General features: G+C 43.9%; 1 long non-coding RNA gene across 1 annotated transcript; it reads right to left on the bottom strand.

The window, feature by feature from the left end:
* Window positions 1-2,018: 2,018 nt before the first annotated feature.
* LOC125551097 (uncharacterized) lies at window positions 2,019-4,375 on the bottom strand. The gene is made up of 3 exons (XR_007302191.2): window positions 3,220-4,375; window positions 3,093-3,146; window positions 2,019-3,002 (listed from the first exon to the last, which is right to left on the bottom strand). It is a non-coding gene; the product is annotated as an uncharacterized LOC125551097 (long non-coding RNA).
* Between the last annotated feature and the right edge of the window lie 2,386 nt (window positions 4,376-6,761).

The following is a 6,761-nucleotide window of genomic DNA, read 5'->3' on the forward strand; positions in this document are numbered from 1 at the left end:
ACGTATCAAGCATCCCCAAGCTTAATTCATGTTCGTCTTCGAGTAGGTAAATGATAAAAACAGAAATTTTGATGTGGAATGCTACCTAACATAATTTTCAATGTAATTTCCTCTATTATGGCATGAATTTTTAGATCCAAAAGATTCAAGACAAAAGTTTAGTATTGACATAAAAATAATAATACTTCAAGCGTACTAACCAAGTAATTATGTCTTATCAAAATAACATAGCCAAAGAAAGCTCATCCCTACAAAATCATATAGTTTGGCCATGCTTCATCTCCGTCACACAAAATGCTCCCATCATGCACAACCTTGATGACAAGCCAATCAATTGTTTCATACTTAGCCTTTTCAAACTTTTTCAACTGTTATGCAATATATGAGCGCGAGCCATGGACATAGCACTATAGGTGGAATAGAATGGTGGTTGTGGAGAAGACAAAAGGGAGGAATATAGTCTCACATTAACTAGGCATATCAATGGGCTATGGAGATGCCCATCGATAGATATCAATGTGAGTGAGTAGGGATTGTCATGCAACAGATGCACTAAGGCTATAAGTGTATGAAAACTCAATAAAAGAAACTAAGTGGGTGTGCATCCAACTTGCTTGATCATGAAGACCTAGGGCAATTTGAGTAAGCCCATCATTGGAATATACAAGCCAAGTTCTATAATGAAAAATTCCCACAAGTATATGAAAATGGTGCGGCGCACGACAAGTGGCAGCGAGTGTTTTTTCGCGTTTTTTTTTTCTAAACCGCTCACCGGAATGAAACAAATGATACATCGTTGGAAAGATATCCTCGAGGCGCATCTTTTTCATATCTATTATTTTCTATAATTCGCTACGGTTTAAGAGTAGTTTCAAATTTAGTAAATCGTTGAATTCTGTTTTTTTTTGAATTTTTAGCAATTTTTGTATTGTTTTCGCTCTAGTTTTTGAACCGTTTGTCGAAACGAGGCGTGTGATACGTTGTTGGAAAGCTATGGACGAGGCGCAACTTTCATATGTAGAAATGGTTTTGAGATTCCTTACTGTTTTGAGTTAATTTTGAAAATGGTGCGGCGGACGACGAGTGGCAGCGGCTGTTTTCGCAAAATTTTAACAAACCGCTTGTCGAAATGATTCAAATGATACGCCGTTGGAAAGATATCGACGAGACGCAACTTACTCATGTAGAACACTCTCTCTAATTCCCTACGGTTTAGGAGCAGTTTTAAAATTACCGAAATGCGAAAACTTTGTTTTTTGCGACAACCAAATCGGCGAGTGAACTTAACCTGAGAGAAAACCGCACTGCATTAGATAGAAAACCGCACTGCAATGTCCGACAAAGTGTTGCGTGAGTTTTTCTTTTACTGTTCTTGTGATATGAGGCGAGTGCAGTGCACATTGAAGAAAAAGTGAACTTCGACATAAGTTTAAGTGAACCGCATTAATTCTTTTCATTTATTTTTAACTTTTTTTTGCACTTCACATTGAATGAAAGTGAACAACAACACTATCAAAAGTGAACCACATTATTGTTTGTGCTTCCATAACATTTTTGCACTTCACATAGAGCACAAGCGAACCTCAACACTCTCCAAAGTGAACCTCATTACATTTTTTACACCGCTTAACGAACTAAACTTTTTCCACTATTTTTCTGTGTGTATTCGATCTGAGCTGCGCAGGGCGATAGTAGTGTACTACATCACGACTACATCAACATTGACCGCACTTCATATTTTTTTTCGACAATCTTTATTTTACAGAGTGAATCACTTGATTCACTACAAAATGAAACGCATTGCAATGTCGACAAAGGGAACTGCATTATTTTTAAATTTTTGCTAGCATTTTCTCTTTATAATTTCATCTCAACTGCGAGGCCAAGTGCAATGAACCGCACACGACAAAGAAATGTACTGCAAGTGCCCATGCTATACACTTTTTTGGAACACACAACGCCACACAGGAACAAGTGCAATTCAAATTTGCATTGGAGGAAGTGAGCCACGACCCAAATTGAAACAAAATGCATGCTTCTTGCTTTTTTTGCCGTAACCAAGGTTTTTTAAGAGTGAAACTACATCATGCTTTCAACATCTAATTTTTAACAAATTATAAACTATGTCGATACAAATTTTGCAAAAAAATCCTCCAAAAAAAATAAGTGAACTCCTCTGTACAATTTTTTACAAAAGAAAACTCCTATATACTATGCACCGCACTGCAAATCTAAACAGACAATTTTTTATGAACTTTACTAGGACATCAATCAAACTCCACGACCCACAATACAGGACATCAATCAAAATCTTAAAGAACTGCATGCAGGAGAGCGAGTCCATCGAGAGAGAGCAAACTGTGTCTTGTGTTTCTTTTTTATAATTGATTTCTCCTCCATTTTTCTGCATTAGAGAACATAGTGGACTGATCGGACGTGGCTCGTCTGCAGTGCCTTCGTGCACGGTAGAACTGCCGTAGGGGTCAAAATCGGGCATTCCTTCACTATCCATCCCATCCAACGGCTTCTGCTACTCACCAACAAATGAACAGAAGGGTCCAACGAACTTGCTTGTTTCTCTATACTCTGAATATTCTCGTGCCAAAAATTAGAGAGAGGCGTACTGCATGGATCAGAAAAGTAGAGGATCGTCGAGCCGCTGTGCCCTCGTTGCTATTGAGCTGCAGCAGTTTCGTCGCTGTCAAGCTGCCACCGCCATCGTCGCCGCCACGGTACGTCCAATGGAGCCGCCTACGCGTTGTCACTGTCAAGCTACAGCCGCTGCGTTATCGTCGAGCCACTGTCGCCGCCATGTCAGTTGAGATGCCACAGTTGCATCGCATCCCATCCTCTATCTAGTCCTCTGAAGTCTGAAGTGCCCCAAGTTTGCTAGTGGTCTCTAGGTACAGCCATGCCAAGCACCAAAAATTGCGGGTACATCCGTGCCAAGCACAATCCGAATATAGCAGTTTTCAGTTTTCTCAGGGAAACTGAAGTGCACTCTGCTAACAGAGTACTGAAATTAGTGTATGCTGGGCATAAATAAATAACTTAAAAATAGAACTGTAGCATTTATACTGCATCTCACTCACGTATTCAGACTACCTTTGGCCTGGTAATCTCCCTCGTTTGTGTTTTCCATTGGACTGTACAAACAAGAATATCAGATCAGTTTTGAAAAGTGGATTAGGGGGATCGATGATGATTTTTGGTTTTTACCTATGGAGATCAAACGTGACTCCTTGTCTTAGATCGCAACGTGTACGTGCAGTTTGAATTCGATGCGGCGGCGGAGGCTGGGAAGCTCCAAACAGAACTGCACAAAAGAAATCTAAAGAATTGAAGAGCACCGCACTGCATTGGTGCTCGTCGTGGACTGCACTTCGCCCACCGAAAGAGTTGCATCCCCTGTTGGAGGCCAGCGGGCTGCACCAACGTGACTACCGTACTGCACTCGTACATGTCGCAAACTGCAAGGGGGCTTCACCGCTCGAATGACACAGGGCCGGTGCTGGGAGTTTCTCCCCTCTCCCATGCGGTTGATGGCACCTGACTGAGAAGGGCAGGACGGTGAGGAGAGGAAACGCCGGATCGAGGTCGTTTGTCCTCGCCGGAAGAGAAGAAGCTCCCACTGAGGGGGCGCGTGAGCAAATGTCTCACGCGAGTTCACGCGAGTAGAACAAGCTCGTCGTCATGTGCCGATGTCCAGGGGTGGCGCGGGGGCCGTGGATGATGAAGGAGGTCGGAGACGACACGCCCGGCCTACATCTGGCCGTGGACGGAGAGGAGGACCCCGGGGCGGCTCGAGAGGCATGGATTTTGGGCCGTCGGAAGGAAGGAAGAGCTGGGGAGAGATGCAGCGGGATGGGAGGGAGGATGTGGATGAACAGGGAGGGGTCAGGTCCGGGCGTGGCGCTGGCCGGCGCCGGAGGGAGGGGAGATCAAGGGAGGCCCAACCACCATGGCAGGGCGGCGCTCGGGATGGCCGGATCCGGTGACGGCGCATCAAGGGAGGCCGTGCATGGCTGGATCCACTGGCGGCATGACGTGAGTAGGCCGTGGATGGCTGGATCCATCGGCGGCGCGTCGCGGGGAGGCTATGGCTAGCCAGAATTCGGAGGTGTTGGCCATGGCGGGAGGAGGTGTGAAGTAGTGGGGAGTCGCCGCGAGTGGTGCGGCGGGGCTCTGGCAGCGCGTGGCGCCGTGGGGCGGGGCTCTGTTGGCGCGTGGTTGGCCGGGGCTCCGGCGGCGCATGGTTGGGCGGGGCTCCGGCATCGCTTGGTGGTGCGTGGCGGCTCGGGGCTAGGAGGAGGAAGGTGGAGCGGATCAGGGCGTTGGTGAGGATGGGTGGTGGTCGTGCGGTGGTGGGCTGGGAGTTTTGTTTTGTTGGTGCAGCTCGGGGTGGGTTCGCACTGATGAATTTTTGCAATCGAAGTGTTAGCCGAATAAGGAAGTGTTATCATATTAAGGATGTTATTAGAATAGACCCATCATATATACTTCCTTCTTTCCGGTTTATAAGCTTATCTTAAAATTTTAGTTTTTCCATTTTATAAGGCTCAATTTGGTTGTTCACCATCACATGTTCAGACTTAAAGGTGCATTAAATCATTACATGCAAGTATTAAGAGAAAATTGATCAATGCATGCATGCATTGCAATTAATGCATTCGTAAACATAATTTTTTGAGAAAAACAAGAGCATTAATTGGGTGCTTTTGCAAACTACAAAAAATATTTCACAACTCATCATCTACCTTGGTTGGTGAGATTTTTGAATTGAGCCTTATAAACCAGAAAGAAGGGAGTATATATATATATATATTAGTGAATATTAGTGAATATATATATTAGTGAATATATATATATATATATATATATATATATATATATATATATTAGTGAAGACCAAAACAACATTGCGAAGATAAACCTTGAAGATAAACCAATGTTGAAGTCAAACCAATTATGAAGATAATGCAATCATGACGCCAAATAAAAAATCTTCAAGAAAGGTTGGTGGTGGCGTTACCCACCGTATAGGAAATATTAGACCCAGACACAGCGCACAATTATCGTGGCGCTCCGAAGTTAAATTCTACATTAATGTATTCACACTCAAAGGATAAGTCTTCATGAATTGAAGATATACGTTACTTCGTGTGTTGCGCGCCTAAGTCATCAATATGCATAAGCGTTAGTATGTGTTTCCATTAACAGGACATTTGAGGATTCTAAGATATTTAGCTCACACCACAGCTTGCAAAACCTTTTCTCATCCAAAGGCTTCATGAACATATCTGCCAATTGCTCTTCTGTATTGATGTGAATGATATCAGTGTCTTCCTTCAACACGTCATCTCTGAGAAAATGATGACGGATCTGAATGTGCTTTGTCTTCGAGTGCTAAACTGGATTGTGAGCGATCTTGATGGTGATTTCATTTTCACAGTACAGAGGCACATGCTTCATGTTGATGCCATAATCGTTGAGGGTTTGCTTCATCTAGAGAAGCTGAGCGCAGCAAGATCTAGCAACAATGTATTCAGATTCAGCACTAGAGAGTGATACACAGTTCTGCTTCTTTGAAGACCAACAGACAAGAGATCGTCCAAGAAAGTGACATGTGTCTGATGTGGACTTGCGATCAACCTTATCACCAGCATAATTAGCATCTGAGAATCCAACTAGATCAAACTTTGAGCCCTTTGGATACCATAATCATAGTGTTGGGGTATGAGCCAAATATCGAAATATTCGCTTAACCACGAGGTGATGTGATTCCTTTGGTGCCACTTGAAATCGGGCACACATGCAAACGCTAAGCACTATATTTGGTCTAGATGCACATAAATACAATAAAGAACCAATTATGGAGCGGTATACCTTTTGATCGAACTCTTTACCATTGTCGTTGGGGCCCAATTGGCCTTTGTTTGGCATTGGCATCGTGTACCTTTTGCAGTCTTGCATTCCAAACTTCTTCAGGCAATCTTTGAGGTATTTTTCTTGTGATATGAAGATGCCATTTCTCTGTTGACGGATTTGAAGACCAAGAAAGAACTTCAACTCTCCCATCATGGACATATGATATTTCTCTTGCATCATATGCCCAAACTCATCACTGTATCTCTTATTAGTGCAGCCGAACATAATGTCATCCACATAGATTTGGCATACAAACAGTTCTCCATCATATGTCTTCGTGATGAGAGTGGGATCTAGAGAACCAGGTTTGAAGGCTTTGCTCTTCAGGAAATCATTGAGTATGTCATACCAAGCGCGAGGTGCTTGTTTGAGGCCAACAGTGCCTTGTTGAGTTTGTAGACCATATTAGGACGCTTTGGATCTTCAAAACCAGGGTTGAGCTGTTGGGAAACGCGGTATTTCAAAAAAAATTCCTATGATCACGCAAGATCTATCTAGGAGATGCATCGCAACAAGCGGGGAGAGTATGTCCACGTACCCTCGTAGACCGAAAGCCGAAGCGTTAAGTAACGCGGTTGATATAGTCGAACATCTTCGCGATCCAACCGATCAAGTACCGAATGCATGGCACCTCCGCGATCTGCACACATTCAGCTCGGTGACGTCCCTCGAACTCTTGATCTAGCTGAGTCCGAGGGAGAACTTCGTCAGCACGACGGCGTGCTGACGGTGATGATGAAGTTACCGACACAGGGCTTCGCCTAAGCACTACGACAATATTACCGAGGTGGAAATCTGTGGAGGGGGGCACCGCACACGGCTAAGACAAATCT

The sequence above is a fragment of the Triticum urartu genome, chromosome 4A, assembly GCF_056163025.1.
Source record: "Triticum urartu cultivar PI428250 chromosome 4A, HENAU_Tu73, whole genome shotgun sequence".
Classification (NCBI taxonomy): Eukaryota; Viridiplantae; Streptophyta; class Magnoliopsida; order Poales; family Poaceae; genus Triticum; species Triticum urartu.